Source organism: Trichomycterus rosablanca, chromosome 12, assembly GCF_030014385.1.
Source record: "Trichomycterus rosablanca isolate fTriRos1 chromosome 12, fTriRos1.hap1, whole genome shotgun sequence".
Taxonomy (NCBI): domain Eukaryota; kingdom Metazoa; phylum Chordata; class Actinopteri; order Siluriformes; family Trichomycteridae; genus Trichomycterus; species Trichomycterus rosablanca.
This window is the reverse complement of record NC_085999.1, coordinates 21,839,055-21,855,464: the sequence shown is the minus strand read 5'-3', so window position 1 is coordinate 21,855,464 and position 16,410 is coordinate 21,839,055.

Below are 16,410 nucleotides of genomic sequence, written 5' to 3'. Positions count from 1 at the left end.
ACATTGGAGAGCCAGCCTCAGGAGGTTTGAAGGATGAGGAGCAGATAGCAAATAGTTAAGATAGCAGAAGAATAGAATGCATGTAATTCAGATTTGCAGAGATCAGACAATAGGAATAGACAATATAAAGGAGTTTAATGTAAACAGAAATAAGGAATATGTAAGGATTTAAGGACTGAAAAGTAGTCAGAGGAACTGAAGGAACTGAACTAAGTAGGCCCATGTACATTAATGTATGTGTGTGTGTGTAGTTGAAGTGCCTAACCTTTGTAGGTGTAATGTTTAGCCTGACTGCAAATGCTTGCATGTGTATAAAAGTTTGTTGAAGTAAAGGAAAAAAACCTGAGCAAAGTTGTGAATTAATAGAGTGCTGTTTAGTAAAAGACTTTATAAACTTTGCAATGTCTTCTGATTCCTGTGTGTTCATATGAGACGACTACAAAGTGGGTTTCTGTGAGCAGAGGAGAAGGAGGGGTGATTCTCCCCTTGTGTGCGCAGCGCGGAGTGGAGGTGCTGCTGTTCAATAAGGACTGAAGTGTGATGACATCATTCATCTAATCAGGCCAGTGTTCCTGTTTATTATCACAAACTCTGCTATCCAATACCTGCATTTTAAGTGTATTTTATGATTATTATTCATCTATTTGGGTATACAAGAGTATGTGTATTTGTTTACACTATATGATATAGTTTTAAAGAGAAAAGGCTTGGCAACAGACTGATCGTCTATAGGAATATACTAAACTTTGATGGCTAATGTGAGTTTTATTGTCTGTGCATGATTTCTGATCTAAGCTGTGTTGGGGTTTGATATTGAGACTATTTGTTGGTTTAAGGTGAATGAATATGCGAATTGGACTTTATTTGATTATAGTTGGTCCCTTGTGGGAGTGTGTGAGTTTGAGTTTCATATGGGATAGGACTTTCTTTTATTTGGGGGATTAATTGAGTGAGCTTTTGCTTACAATTTGATAGATTCTTTGGGTGTTTGGTTATTATAATAGGAGATACTTAGTGTTGTGGATGGTTGTCACCTTTGGAGTTGGCAAATTCATTTTAGGTTTTATTGATTGTGTCAAATCGGTTGCTTAGGAAAATAAAGGAGTGGTAATTGAAATAGTTTTAAGTAGTTATAGTGATTAGTCTTATTTTTGCAATAAGGGTACATAAGGAAGTCATTACAATGTCAGAGAAGGACGCTAAAATTGCGAAGGTTATTACTCCTGTTGATGTGATACAGAAGAATAATTCTTTAGTTAAAGGCATCCCAAAGATGATGGAGAAGTGGAATAAGCGTTGGCCTGAGATTAACCAACCTTGGCCATTGGAGGGAACGTTTAATCCAGATGTAATTAATACAATGCAGGTGCTTGTGTCTACATATAAAGCTGATCAAAAGAAGGGTAAAAAAGGTGAAAAACGTAAAGAAAAAAGACAAGAGGAGCTTGGCATTCTCCAGTTGTTTGAGAATGAAGGGCAGAAGCGGATGAGAGCTGCAAAAGAGAAGAGAGATAGAGGTGCAGAAGAAATAGAAAAAAGCACAAAAGAAATAGAAAAACGAATGGCGGAAGTCAATGTGCCTTTTTCACATGTGGACTCAGTGAAAAAACCCCCTCCCTATCAGACGAATGTGAAATTTGAGGAGGTTTATCCCCAGCTCCCAGTGATCAGTCAGGAGGGCAATTATCAAATCAGAAATGAGGATGATCGAATAATAGAAATGGGACAAGCGGAAACGACCATAAAGATGTACCCAAGTTCTAAAAGTAAGAAGAAGACGACATCTTTGAAAACTAAGGGTGAGCTGAGGATCAGGAGGATGGAATTTGAAGATGATGAAGATCGAAGTGATCTGGAGGAGGTCATGGGAGGATATGACCCTGCAGTCAGGAAGATATTGGCTAAAGCGGAAAAGAGAGGAGATAAAACAAGGAGGAGAGAAGACTCAGGAGATGAAAGCTCTAAGGAGAGCGAACATGGAGGTAGCGATAGTGATTCAGATGGTCCTATGTATTCAAGAGGGTTTTTTCCTGCAACATCCAGCACCAGAATTGAGAACAAACAGAAGGCTTTAAGAAAGGTAGGAAAAAGTATAGATCAATGTCTTTCACGCCTGGAAGAATCTACTAGTCCGGAAGGCCGGAAAGAGCTGGAGGAGCAATTAAGGGAATTGCAGATACAGAAGAAAGAGTTGCAGAAAGAAGACTCCAAACAAGTGGACAGAAAGTATGTGTTGCGTTCAAGAAAAGGGAAGTCACTGGAGAAGATGTGTCCAGTGGTCATCCGAGGACAGAGTTTGGAGTACAAGCCTTGGCAGAATACAGATATGTCAGATATACTTGAGAAGTTGCCTACTCTTCAGGATGGAGCACATCCTTGGATTGCAAAGCTGGAAGAGATTATGGTGGGGACACAATCGGCTGTAGGAGATATTAAGAGACTTCTAGCTAATCTCCTTGGGGTTCCAGCCATGGAGGAGCTTCTACAGAAAGCAGGGCTTAATCGATATGTGGGGACTGCTGTGAATGACCCGGAGCTGTTTTCTGCGAATAGAGGTCGAGTGTGGAGAGCGCTAAGAGATACGTTTCCGACAAATGTGCATCCAGATAATATTCTCATTGAGCCATTGGGCCGGGAAGAAAACCCGAGGGCATATGTCTCGAGAGCCCATCAAGTGTGGAGAAATGTCACAGGAAATGATCCGGACTTGAATCGAATGGAGCAGTCAATTTTGAGAGCTAAAATACAGAAGGGGCTGCCTTTGCCGGTGAGGAGTAAGCTAGCAGAGGTGGTTGGTCTTGGAAGCATGGAAAAGGGTGTCTATACAGATCATATAGCCCACCAGGTGGAGCTGTATAGGAAGAAGGAGCATGATCAAAAAGAGCAGGACCAAGAAACCCTCAGAAAACTTAACCAAATACAATTGGTGGATAATAAGAAGAAGGAGAAGAAGCAGGCTGTGGTTATACAGAGTCAGTCTCAGCAAAATCCACCATTGCCACAAGTACAGCCGAGCCAGGCTCAGCCTCAACCATCTCAGTCATCATCAGTGGTTCCAGTTGTTTCTTACCCACAGCCATTGTTTGGTCAAGTGCAGACCTGGAGAGGAAGAGGTCGTGGAAACATAGGAAGAGGAGGAAGATTTAATCCGTATTTTCAACAGTCTTCGGAAGTGTGCTTTAATTGTGGACAGTTTGGTCACTTTGCCAGGGAGTGCAACAGGCCAGGAGGAAATTTCAGAGGAGGAATTTTCAGAGGAAGAAATTTCCGGAGAGGAGGATTTAGGGGCCAACCGAGGTCTTTTGAGGGACCTGTGAACCCTTACAGGGGCCCGGAGCAAGGATTTTAGAGGTGCCCAGAGGACCCAAAAGGGGGGTGTCAGCTGGTAGCATCAGGGTCGGAGAAAGATCCAACAATAGAGGTGAAAGTAAATAATAGACCTTTGGAAATGATGGCGGATAGTGGAGCGGCTTTCACCTGTATTCGACCTGAAGATGCTATACATCTCCCTATGTCTAATCAATGGATTAGGACAATTGGGTTTGAGGGAATAAAACAGCTGGTACCTCTTACAAAACCGATTGAGCTTTGTTATAAAAATCTGAAGACTACAATACCTATATTGGTATCAGAACATACACCTATTGCACTTTTGGGAAGAGATGCTTTATGTAGATTGAACTGTACGATAAAGTGTACACCTGACGGCTGTCTGGTGGAGGTGCCAAATGATGTGGTGCACCAATTGTTGATGTCAGTGGAGACTGAGGTCTCTTCAGTATTCTGGATTGGAAATCTTGGTGCAGAATTTTTGGAGCCCGCCAAGTTGTGGAAGAAGTTTATTGTAGCAAACATGCCTGATGCGAAGCTCCCGGAGTATCCATATCACTGTACACTTAAGTATTTCAAGGATGCTGCCCAATCGAATTCAGAGGAATGGTTGAAATGTCAACCGAAGCAAGTTCAACTTCGTTCGTGCTGCATAGTTTTGGGACCACAAGGGGCAGCTATGAAGATAGATAGAGATGATTATTTGTCCAAGGAGTTTGATATTGAAAAGAGTGTCCCACATGTGACTTTGTTGGTGTCTGAGGATTATGAACAGAAGCACATAGGAGAAATGATGGTGCAAGTAGATGAAGCTGTTTTTCTACCGATGAAGGAGAATCTTGCAATTTGGAGAAGTGAGGACCAGCGTTTTATTAAGATTATGATTTCTGCTCAAGGGCAGGGACAGCCACAAACTGTGCGGATGACGCATGAGTCCATTTGCAGTGCTAAGTTGGATGGAAACTTTATAAGAGAAGAGATGTTGCAACAAGTTCCAGAATGTTTATGGTCTCAGCATAGTGCTGATATTGGACTGGTGAAGTCAGCTCAACCAGTGAAAGTTGAACTACGACCAGGAGTTAAACTTCCTTGGAGGAACCAGTATCCATTGAAAGAAGAGGCAATTAGGGGGATTGGACCACAAATTGAAGGACTTTTGAAAGCAGATGTTTTGAAGATAACACAGAATCCTCAGAGTAATACGCCTTTGTTGCCTGTGAAGAAGCCAGACGATTCTTATCGCCTGGTACATGATTTAAGAGCAGTGAATGAAGTAGTGGCTGATTTTCCAGCAGAAGTGCCGGATCCGCATACTTTGTTAGCCCAAATGCCTCCAGATGCGACACATTTTACAGTGATAGATTTATGTGGTGCGTTTTTTAGTGTTCCACTTGGTATAGAAAGTTGGGGCTTATTTGGATTCACATACAGAGGTCAGTTTTATGAGTATAAGAGGTTGCCGCAAGGATTTAAACATAGTCCTCATATATTCAATAAAGTATTGAAGGATGATCTGACAGGGTTAGATCAGATGCTAAAAAGCACGGTTATTCAGTATGTGGATGATATTATTATTTGTTCATTAGATGAGCAAACATGTCACAAGGACTCAGTTAGGTTGTTACAGATACTGGCAGAGAAGGGGCATAAGGTCTCTCTGAAAAAGCTGCAGTATTGTCAGGAGAGAGTGGTTTATTTGGGACAAACAATAACACAGGGACATAGAAGTATTGCTGATAGTCAGTTGGAAGCTATTCGCAAGGCTCCAAAGCCTAGAACGGTCAGAGAAATGATGACATTTCTTGGCATTGCTGGCTATTCTTCAGCATGGGTAGAGGATTATGCTAGTTTAACGGGGCCTTTGAGAGCCATGATTAAAGATACAGGGAATGCGCAATTGCATTGTAATCTTTCGTGGACACAGGATGGCCTTTTGGCTTTTGAGACGATCAAACGAAGGTTACAGGAGGCTCCAGCGCTAGCGCTTCCAGACTATTCTAGAAATTTTCTGTTGTATGTGTCTACTTCTATTGGGGGTAAATATGCATGTGCAGTTCTTTGTCAGCCAACAGGAACAGGAACAAGCCCTCAACCTGTTTCTTATTATTCTACTGCGTATTCAGAAGTAGAATTGGGGTTACCCCTGTGCTACAGAGCAATGGTGGGAGTTTCTTTAATGTATGATAAAGCATCATCTGTTACGATGGGATATCCGGTAACAATTCTTACCCATCATAGCCTTAGAAATCTTTTGAATTATGGCAAGTATACATTGACTATGCCTAGGCTTAGGGACTATCATAGACTCTTAGAGCAGGAAGATGTCACTTTAGTGAGGTGTGTTACAGTGAACCCAGCTGAGACTTTGCCAACTCCTGAGGATGGTGAACCACATGATTGTGTTAAGGAAGCAGAGAGGTATATGAAACTTAGGTCAGATTTGCAAGCTCTCCCACTGCATGAAGCAGATGTAGAATATTGGACTGATGGTTCTTGTTATCGTGTGGAAGATAAGTTGAGTGCTGGTTATGCAGTAGTGAAAGCCCAAGGAGCTGGATTTGTTATTGAGAAGGCTGAAATAATACTGCAGCCTGCATCTGCGCAGCTTGCTGAACTTATGGGGCTAACTGAAGCATGTTTGTTGGCGGAAGGTAAGCGAGTGACAATATATACTGATTCCGCCTATGCGCACAATGTGTGTCATTTGTTTGGATCAGTGTGGAAGAACAGAGGGTTTAAGAAAACTGATGGTTCCCCAATACAGCATCATGCTCAAATAATGAAACTGTTGCATGCTATGATGAAGCCCAAGGAAATAGCAATAGCTAAATGTGCAGCACATAAAAAGGATATGTCAAGGGTCACACAAGGAAATAAAGCAGCTGATGAAGCTGCAAAGGCAGTTACAGGAGCAGACAAAGTGGGTGAAGTGTTTCTGGTTACGCATGAAGTGAATTTGGAAGAAAAAATTACACTTAAGGATGTCATTTTACTTCAGGAAGCTGTTCCTGATGTGGATAAACAGTTGTGGCTAGACCGAGGTGCCACCAAGGATTCTACTGGTCTTTGGAGAAATCATGAGGGATTAATAGTAGCACCTCCAGACCTGTTAGGTCTAATGATTCAGGAAGCACATGGGTTGGCTCATGTTGCAAGGGGGGAAGTTAAACGTAAGATTACAAAGGAGTATGGTTTTTGGGCACCATGTCTGCTTGAGCAGATTGATTATGTTATAGGTAGATGTACTATCTGTCTGAAAAATAATGTTCGAAGGGGAGTGATGGTTCCTCCTGGTTATATTCCAACTCCGAGAGGTCCTATGCGTGAGTTGGTTGTGGACTTTGTGGATATGATAAAGCCAGTTGAAGGAAAGAGGTATATGTTGGTTGTTGTGGATAGATTTTCACGATGGCCTGAGGCTTGTCCAACCAAGCGAAAGGATGCCCAGTCTGTTGCTAAGTTTTTGTGTAGAGAGGTCATAAGCAGGTGGGGACTTCCAGATCGGATATCCTCAGATAATGGGAAAGAGTTTGTGGATAAAACAGTGAAATTGATTTTGCAAAAACTGGGAATTAAACAGCGTCTTGGTGCGGTCTATCATCCGCAAAGTCAAGGGATTTGTGAAAAGATGAATGGTGTTTTGAAAAATCGCATTGTGAAAATTTGCCAGCATACGGGGTTGAATTGGATAGCAGCACTTCCATTGGCGTTAATGGTGTGTCGCTCGAGTGAGCTGCGTGAGTTACATATGACACCTCATGAATTGGTTACAGGTAGATTGATGCCGATGCCTTGTTTGCGTACAAGTGGAAAGGGTCCAAGCTTAGCCCTTTTAGAGGATGAAATGAGAGCATATGTTGCGTATATGGCTAATCTGCATAAAAGAATATCCGCGTACGTTTCTGACAGGCAAAAGAAAGAGGAGGTGCAGGAGAGACTGGACGAACAAAGGAAGTGTTCAGTGCAACCTGGAGACAAGGTGTTTGTGAAGGTATTTAGAAGAAAGTGGTATAACGAACGCCGTGAAGGACCGTTTGAAGTTGTTCGCAGTACGGGAACTGCGGTTCAGGTTAAGGGGTCTCCAACGTGGTACCATTTGTCGCATTGTGTTAAGGCGCCAAGTGAAGAGAGACTAGAGTCACAAAGTCAGGAAGTTGAAGGTTCAAGAAAGTTGGAAGAAAATGTTGTGGAAGATAATGTGGAAGATAATGTGGAAGATGTTGATGGGAGTGTGCATGTGTCTGATGATGTCAGAGATGACTCTGCAGTTAGTGAGCAGGAAAGGAGATTTGGAGACATTGATTTTCAACATGTCCCAGGAACAGCAGAGCCTGTTCCTGAGGAGTGTGAAGCGCCAGAGGTTACAAAGGGAAGTGATTCTGATGCAGGAGAATGCAGAGACACAGGTAGACAAAGGAGTCCAAGACCAGCTAGGAAAAGGGTTAGGCCAAAGCGTTATGACGACTAGAGTGGTAGGAACTTCAGAGAAGTGTAATCTTTCAGCACTGAATGATTCTGAAAGTATGAGTGTGTTATGTTTAACTACGGTAGCGCCTCAGATGGTGACAATGGTGTCAACTCTTAAGAAGAAGGTAGTTAGAGCCAAGTTAGGAGGAGCAGTTTATCTTCCCTGTAAATGCTCGAGGTTTAATGTTGGTGGTAGTAATCCTCCTGTGTGGAGGAATAGTCGTGATGAAGAGTTGTTAATGGGATCTGAGGTTGATACTGTGCCTCTTGATCAGAGGAAATATATTTTGCTGAATGATGTAAGGTGGTTGACAGTCAGTGATGATTGTACACTTTTTGTGAGAAATATTACTAGAGAAGACCTAGGGGAGTATACATGTACTTATTATGAGCCGGAGTTTAAATTCATTCCCTTGGTAAATAGTTGGAGAGGAGGTTATATAACTCGTAAAGTGGTGGTTATGATAGTAGATTTGAGTCCTGTGGAGATGTTTACGGTTGCTAAGAGAATTGAGGAGCAAGCCACTACAGCGACTACTCTAGGGGTAAATAGAACACAGATGAGGAGTATTACTTTAGTTCCGGAAACAACTAAGAGTGTTAATACATCAGTGGAGATTACTACTGTAGCTGAGATTTTGAAGAGAATAGAAGCTACTACAGTGATGGTGAAAGCATCTACTTTTGTCACTTCTGGAAATACTACAAGTAAGGTTGATACAAGGGCAACCTTTGTTAATAATACGGTGACAACGATGTTGCCTAAGAATTTTGTAAAGGTGACTCAAACACCTGACATGACAACTTTGAACTTTAAGGAAGTGGTGAATATAACTCAGAAGCCTATGTTAAAGATAGAGCTTAGTGTAAATAATAGTAGTAAGATACCTAAATCTGGGAAGCAGATGGAAGAAGAGAAGGGTGTAGATTCATCTGTGACAACTCAGAGGACTGTTTTGGATGTTAAAGATCAGTTCTTAGATTTTGACTGGACATCAGAAGAAATGACTGACCAGTACCGTTCATTACAGAAGAGAGAAACTAAGTGGAAAGCATTTGGATTCGATTCTTCAGTGTTACAAATCTCAGACCCATGGGCAAGTAGGAATTTGTGGTTTCAGCAGTTAACTCATTCAGTAAGATCAGTTAGACGACTGAATGGTCCATGTATAGTGAAAGTTCCAACACCAGGTACATGGCCTTCAATTTTGGAAACGGAACCAGAGCCGTTGCTTTCTATATGTCAATACTATGTGCTGTCATGGTTATTATTTCAGCAGCAATCAGGAGGAGATAGATTGATGGCTTTGTCAGTGCATTTGTTTAGACCTAAGAATAATTGTTCTTGGTTGAGAGATTTACCATATGTGAATTTACTTGATCAACATGAGAATGTGTTGACAGCGGTTCCTGATGCAATAGAGGTAAGATCTGTTGGAGCTAAAGATTGTTTTTGTTCAAATGACACTCATAAAGGAACTAGAATGTTTATGGGAATATCAGATTGTGACAATTATATAATGGATTTGGGTGAGCGTAAGCAGAAGGCTAAGAGTGATTTATTTAAGGTGACTTTTTATATGCCACACCGTAAACAAAGCAGAACTTTGATGGTGAGGAATCAGATTTTGCCTGGAAATGTGACTATAGGAAATTTTAAAGATATTTGGTGGGTTTGTGGTGATAAAGCTTATATATTTCTGCCATATGGATGGATAGGATGTTGTTACATGGCAACATTGAAGCTGCCATATGAGGTTTTTACTATTCAGAGAGGTGAAAGACCGGATGAGAGCCAATCTGAGGCTGTTTCTGGAAGTAGAAAGAAAAGGGACATGGCACAATTTCATAATCTAGAGGCCTACCATTGGAGAATAAGTATAGGAGAAAAGTGGGGTATAGGCTTATTTCCATGGTATGGTGTGACATTTTTAGCAGATCACATTGATAATATTACCTACACCCTACAGGGTTTTGCTAATGAGACTGTGAAAGGGTTTGAATACTTATCAAATACTCAGAAAAGTCACAGATTGACGTTACTGAAACATGATATGGCTCTTGATTACATTTTGGCCAAACAGGGTGGCCTGTGTGTAGCTTTGAACTTGACAGGAGATGCTTGTTATACTTTGATTCCTGATAGTTCAGATAATATGACTAGTGTTATAGATGCATTGAAGAATATAAGGGATGCGTTTGGAGCGTCAGCAGGAGCTGGATGGTCTGCGAATGCTTGGTTGCAAGAGAAATTAGGACCGTTGGGAGCAGTGTTGGTTCAGATTTTGGTAGCGGTTCTTCTATCATTGTGTGTGATGTTTTGTTTTTGTACGCTGTTATTGACCTTTGCAAAGGCTATGATAATGGGATGGGTAGGTGTTGTGATGCCTGGTGATAGGATACAGATGCCTTTATTACGAGGGACTGACATGGACGATGTCGAAGAACTGATGGTGGAAGGTGAACTGATGGAGACGTATCCATTTTGAATATGTAATTTCGTTATAATCTCGTTATATGGCTGTAGTCCTACCGTTTATTTTAGTTATTTTGTTTGGTAGTTTTACCATGGAGTAATGAGATTGGGGGAATATGAGAGTATGATATTGTGATTTTACATTTTTGTATAAGGAGTTAATTGATGTTTCAATTTGCATCTGTTGTTTATGCAAAAGATACTGGTTGGTGTTCTTTCTTTCCTTTTAGTATGAAAGGGGGGAGACCACTTTTTGGTTGATTGATTAGTCGAGGACCCTGATGTGCTGAAGGGGTTCATACAGCTCACATGAGGACAATAAGAATGGACTGATAGACTCTGAACAAGGACTCTGTGATGAATGTCAAGATTCAATACATCATCAAGACTGCATGGAGTCACATGGAGAGTCAGCGCTGCTGAGGAGCTGCAGTGTGATACATTCTTATGTCTTTCCTATGTTATACTATGCAAATAAGATGTGTGCTGTTATAATTGTAGTATGTAATTATGAGTACTTAATGTGATATTATGTTGTTTTTGGAGTACTTAATGTGATATTATGTTGTTTTTGGAGGTATTAGTCTTTAATGAAAAATGTTCGGTTATGAGGTAGGTACATTTGGGGACCTCAGAGTTTTTTGTTCTTTTCTCGATGGTTAGGGACAGATTGATTGATAGGTAGGAACAAGGTCCAATAGATCAATCCGAGGGGTTGACCCGTTGACCTTTGGACATTTTATTGATTTTCTTTTCTGAGGTTTTCGAATGTATTTGCTAAAATCATAATCCTATCAAATATAATAGTTTCGTTTGTAATTTGGGGTAAAATTGGATGTGATCCTTTCAAATATAATAGTTCCTCCTTTAGATTCTGGGGACAATTGGACTGGAGTACAATATGTGGCCGCCTGGGCAGAGGGGTCGCGAGTGAGTTTTTCCTGTCTAAATTGATTGATTGATTGATGGACATTTCAGAAGGATGACACTGCCTGATGACACAGTGCTCCTTGCACTCCATAAAAGTCGCTAAGTGCTACATTTAAGTTGGGGAAACATACATGTGGGAGGAACTAGATTATGTTATGTCTATAACCATTGTTCATTATGTTATTCTTTTGATTTTTGAGACTAATTAGTCCCAAAGGGGGGAATATGAGGTGTCTGGAAGGTTCATATAAAATAATTTGGTCAGATATCTCTTTTTAATATTCCTTTTAAAACAATCTCATATATAGGTTATTGTGTAGAAGTGTTTCCCACACTTCTGGGATGCCTCTCATGAGACCTCTACATTCCATAAGGAGGCCGGGGTGTATTCGGTTGCAATCCCACATCTGGGATCCATTTTAAATGCATACATTTCTGTTATTCTATAGAAAATATATTAATCACACAGAGGCCCTAACTGTCAGTAGGACTGTGGGAACCTCTACTGAGTTTTAAGAAAATGACACACCCAATACATTCCATATGTTTTTTGTATGGATATTCAAGTATTTAAGGAGAAGCAAATTTCATTGGAGTCAGAGAGCAGCAGATCCGAACACAAGCTCTCTCCGGACAAAGCCAGGCTGTCCGAGCGACACTGCTATTATTCTGTAATAAACTTCTTAATTGCAAATAAACTGTGTCAACGGAGTCGTCATTTCACAATCGGCACCTCATCGTTAAGACAAAGACACCTCAATAGTTACATTAAACAATGCATTTTTAGCGTAGACAAGCTCAAAGAAGTGCTTCAGGCAAAGGATTAAAGTGTTTAGTGTTTTTGAACATAATCTTAATATTGTAACATCTTAATATTCAGTAGAAAAAGACTTTTAATAACGCTTTTTCGTCCTCAAAAAAGATGTAGTAAAAGAATAAACACATTTGTTTAGTGTCTCAGTGTCTTTGTACATTTCTGTTACTTTGTTGATTGGGACATTAAACAGAGCATTAATAGCATCAGAAAAGCTCAATGAATCACTTTCAGCAAAGTCCTGCAGTGTATTTTTCATTATTCTAATTTCTTTGTTGACAATGACATTGATGAACGCCTTGTAAGCTTCAAAATAGCTCAAATAAGCGCTAGAAGCACCTTTCTGCAGTGGATTGGTAATTTTGTTCATCCCTACTTCTTTCATGATAGTTACACTTAACAATGCATTTTATCATTAGACAAGCTCAAAGAAGTCTTTCAAGCGTCAGAACAGATTAAATAATAGCTGTAAGCACATTTTTGTAGTGCCTTAATGATTTTGTATTATTCTATTACTTTGTTGATAATGACATTCAACAATGCATTCTGAGCGTCAGGCAAGCTCAAAGAATCACTTTAATCACAGTCATAAAGGGTATTCTTTATTCAAATCAGCGTTTTAAGCAAATTTCTGTGGTTTACATGTTAGTACATTCTTTGTTGATCGTTACATTAAACAATGCATTTTTAGCGTCAGAGAAGCTCAACAAAGTGTTTCAAGCACAGTCCTGACGTGCTTAGTGTTTTTGAACATTTAGAAAACTCAGTTGATAATGACTTTCAAAAAAAGCCTTTTAAGTGAAAGAAACTATTAAACGAGAGCTATGAGCACATTCTTGAGATGTTCTAATGATTTTCTACTACTTTGTTGATAATGACATTCAACAATGCCTTTTTATCGTCTGACAAGCTCAGAAGTGCTACAAGCAAAGGATTAAAGGGTTTAGTGTTTTTGAACATAATCTTAATATTGTAACATTTTAATATTCAGTTGAGAAAGACTTTAAAAAACGCTTTATTAGCGTCAAACCAGATGTAATAAAAGCCTAAACACATTTGTTTAGTGTCTCAATGTCTTTGTACAATCCTATTACTTTGTTGAAAAGGACATTTAACAGAGCATTTTTGGCGTAAGAGAAGCTCAAAGAATAACTTTCAGCACAGTCCTGAAGTGTATTTTTCTTCATTCTAATTTCTCTGTTGATAATGACATTGAAAAATATCTTTTCCGTGTCAGACAAGCTCATATGAGCGCTTGAAGCACCTTTCTGCAGTGGACTGGTAATTTTGTACATCCCTACTTTTTTGACGATAGTTACACTTATCAATGCTTTTTTAACATTAGACAAGCTCAAAGAACACTTTTTAAGCGTCAGAACAGGTTAAATAATAGCTGGAAGCACATTTCTGTAGTGCCTTAATAATTTTGTACATTTCTATTACTTTGTTGATAATTACTTTCAACAATGCATTTTGAGCGTCAGGCAAGCTAAACGAATCACTTTAATCACAGTCATGAAAGTGTTTTTTCTTTATTCAAATCAGCGTTTTAAGTAAATTTCTTTGGTTTACATGTTAGTACATTCTTTGATCGTTACATTAAACAATGCATTTTAAGCGACAGACAAGGTTAAAGAAATATTTACACAGCAATTTAGAGTTAATTTGTTGATAATGACATTAACAATGCAATTTTCGCGTCAGATAAGCTTAAAGAGACAGATTATGAAACAATGCATTTTCAGCAACAAACAAGGTTTTAAACAGTTTTCACCATTCTGATTCTTTTGATAATGACATTGAAAATGTATTTTCCGTTTCAGACAAGCTCAAATCACCGTTTTAAGACAATTTCTGTGATTTACGTGTTAGTACATTCTTGTTTCTTTGTTGATAGTTACATTAAACAATGCATTTTTAGCGTAGACAAGCTCAAAGAAGTGCTTCAGGCAAAGGATTAAAGTGTTTAGTGTTTTTGAACACAATCTTAATATTGTAACATCTTAATATTCAGTAGATAAAGACTTTTAATAACGCTTTTTCGTCCTCAAAAAAGATGTAGTAAAAGAATAAACACATTTGTTTAGTGTCTCAGTGTCTTTGTACATTTCTGTTACTTTGTTGATAACAGAGCATTAATAGCATCAGAAAAGCTCAATGAATCACTTTCAGCAAAGTCCTGCAATGTATTTTTCATCATTCTAATTTCTTTGTTGACAATGACATTGATTAACGCCTTTAAAGCTTCAAAATAGCTCAAATAAGCGCTTAAAGCACCTTTCTGCGGTGGATTGGTAATTTTGTACATCCCTACTTCTTTGATGATAGTTACACTTAACAATGCATTTTTAGCATTAGACAAGCTCAAAGAAGCCTTTCAAGCGTCAGAACAGATTAAATAATAGCTGTAAGCACATTTTTGTAGTGCCTTAATGATTTTCTATTATTCTATTACTTTGTTGATAATGACATTCAACAATGTATTTTGAGCGTCAGGCAAGATCAAAGAATCACTTTAATCACAGTCATAAAGTGTACTCTTTATTCAAATCAGCGTTTTAAGCAAATTTCTGTGGTTTACATGTTAGTACATTCTTTGTTGATCGTTACATTAAACAATGCATTTTTAGCGTCAGAGAAGCTCAACAAAGTGTTTCAAGCACATTCCTGACGTGCTTAGTGTTTTTGAACATTTAGAAAACTCAGTTGATAATGACTTTCAAAAAAAGCCTTTTAAGTGAAAGAAACTATTAAACGAGAGCTATGAGCACATTCTTGAGATGTTCTAATGATTTTCTACTACTTTGTTGATAATGACATTCAACAATGCCTTTTTATCATCTGACAAGCTCAGAAGTGCTACAAGCAAAGGATTAAAGGGTTTAGTGTTTTTGAACATAATCTTAATATTGTAACATTTTAATATTCAGTTGAGAAAGACTTTAAAAAACGCTTTATTAGCGTCAAACCAGATGTAATAAAAGCCTAAACACATTTGTTTAGTGTCTCAATGTCTTTGTACAATCCTATTACTTTGTTGAAAAGGACATTTAACAGAGCATTTTTGGCGTAAGAGAAGCTCAAAGAATAACTTTCAGCACAGTCCTGAAGTGTATTTTTCTTCATTCTAATTTCTTTGTTGACAATGACATTGATTAACGCCTTTAAAGCTTCAAAATAGCTCAAATAAGCGCTTGAAGCACCTTTCTGCAGTGGATTGGTAATTTTGTACATCCCTACTTCTTTGATGATAGTTACACTTAACAATGCATTTTTAGCATTAGACAAGCTCAAAGAAGCCTTTCAAGCGTCAGAACAGATTAAATAATAGCTGTAAGCACATTTTTGTAGTGCCTTAATGATTTTCTATTATTCTATTACTTTGTTGATAATGACATTCAACAATGTATTTTGAGCGTCAGGCAAGCTCAAAGAATCACTTTAATCACAGTCATAAAGTGTATTCTTTATTCAAATCAGTGTTTTAAGCAAATTTCTGTGGTTTACATGTTAGTACATTCTTTGTTGATCGTTACATTAAACAATGCATTTTTTGCGTCAGAGAAGCTCAACAAAGTGTTTCAAGCGCAGTCCTGACGTGCTTAGTGTTTTTGAACATTTATAAAACTCAGTTGATAATGACTTTCAAAAAAAGACTTTCAAGTAAAAGAAACTATTAAACGAGAGCTATAAGCACATTCTTGAGGTGTTCTAATGATTTTCTACTACTTTGTTGATAATAACATTCAACAATGCCTTTTTATTGTCTTGACAAGCTCAGAAGTGCTACATGCAAAGGATTAAAGTGTTTAGTGTTTTTGAACATAATCTTAATATTGTAACATCTTAATATTCAGTTGAGAAAGACTTTAAATAACGCTTTATTAGAGTCAAACAAGATGTAATAAAAGCCTAAACACATTTGTTTAGTGTCTCAGTGTCTTTGTACTTTGTTGAAAAGGCAAGGCAAGGCAAGGCAAGTTTATTTGTATAGCACCTTTCATACACAGTGGCAATTCAAAGTGCTTTACATAAGGAAAAATTAAAAATTAAAAGCATTAAAACATTCCTGAGATCTAGAACCTCAGAAAGACTTCTTGCAAACATTTAGTTACAATTAAAAACATGAAATGCAAACAAGAGAGATAAAGATTAAGAACTTGAAAAATTAAAAGAAAATATTGTAAAATATACCCTACAATTTGGTAAATACGAAATTAAAACAAGAGAAATAAGCAAATAAAACATAAAAACTAAAAGAAAATATAGTAAAATATACCTTACAGTTTAGAGATTATGGAATTAAAACAAGACTAAAAGAAATATGGTAAAATGAGGATGATAGTAAAAATATCGAGCTCAATCATAGGCACAAGAAAAAAGAAAAGTTTTT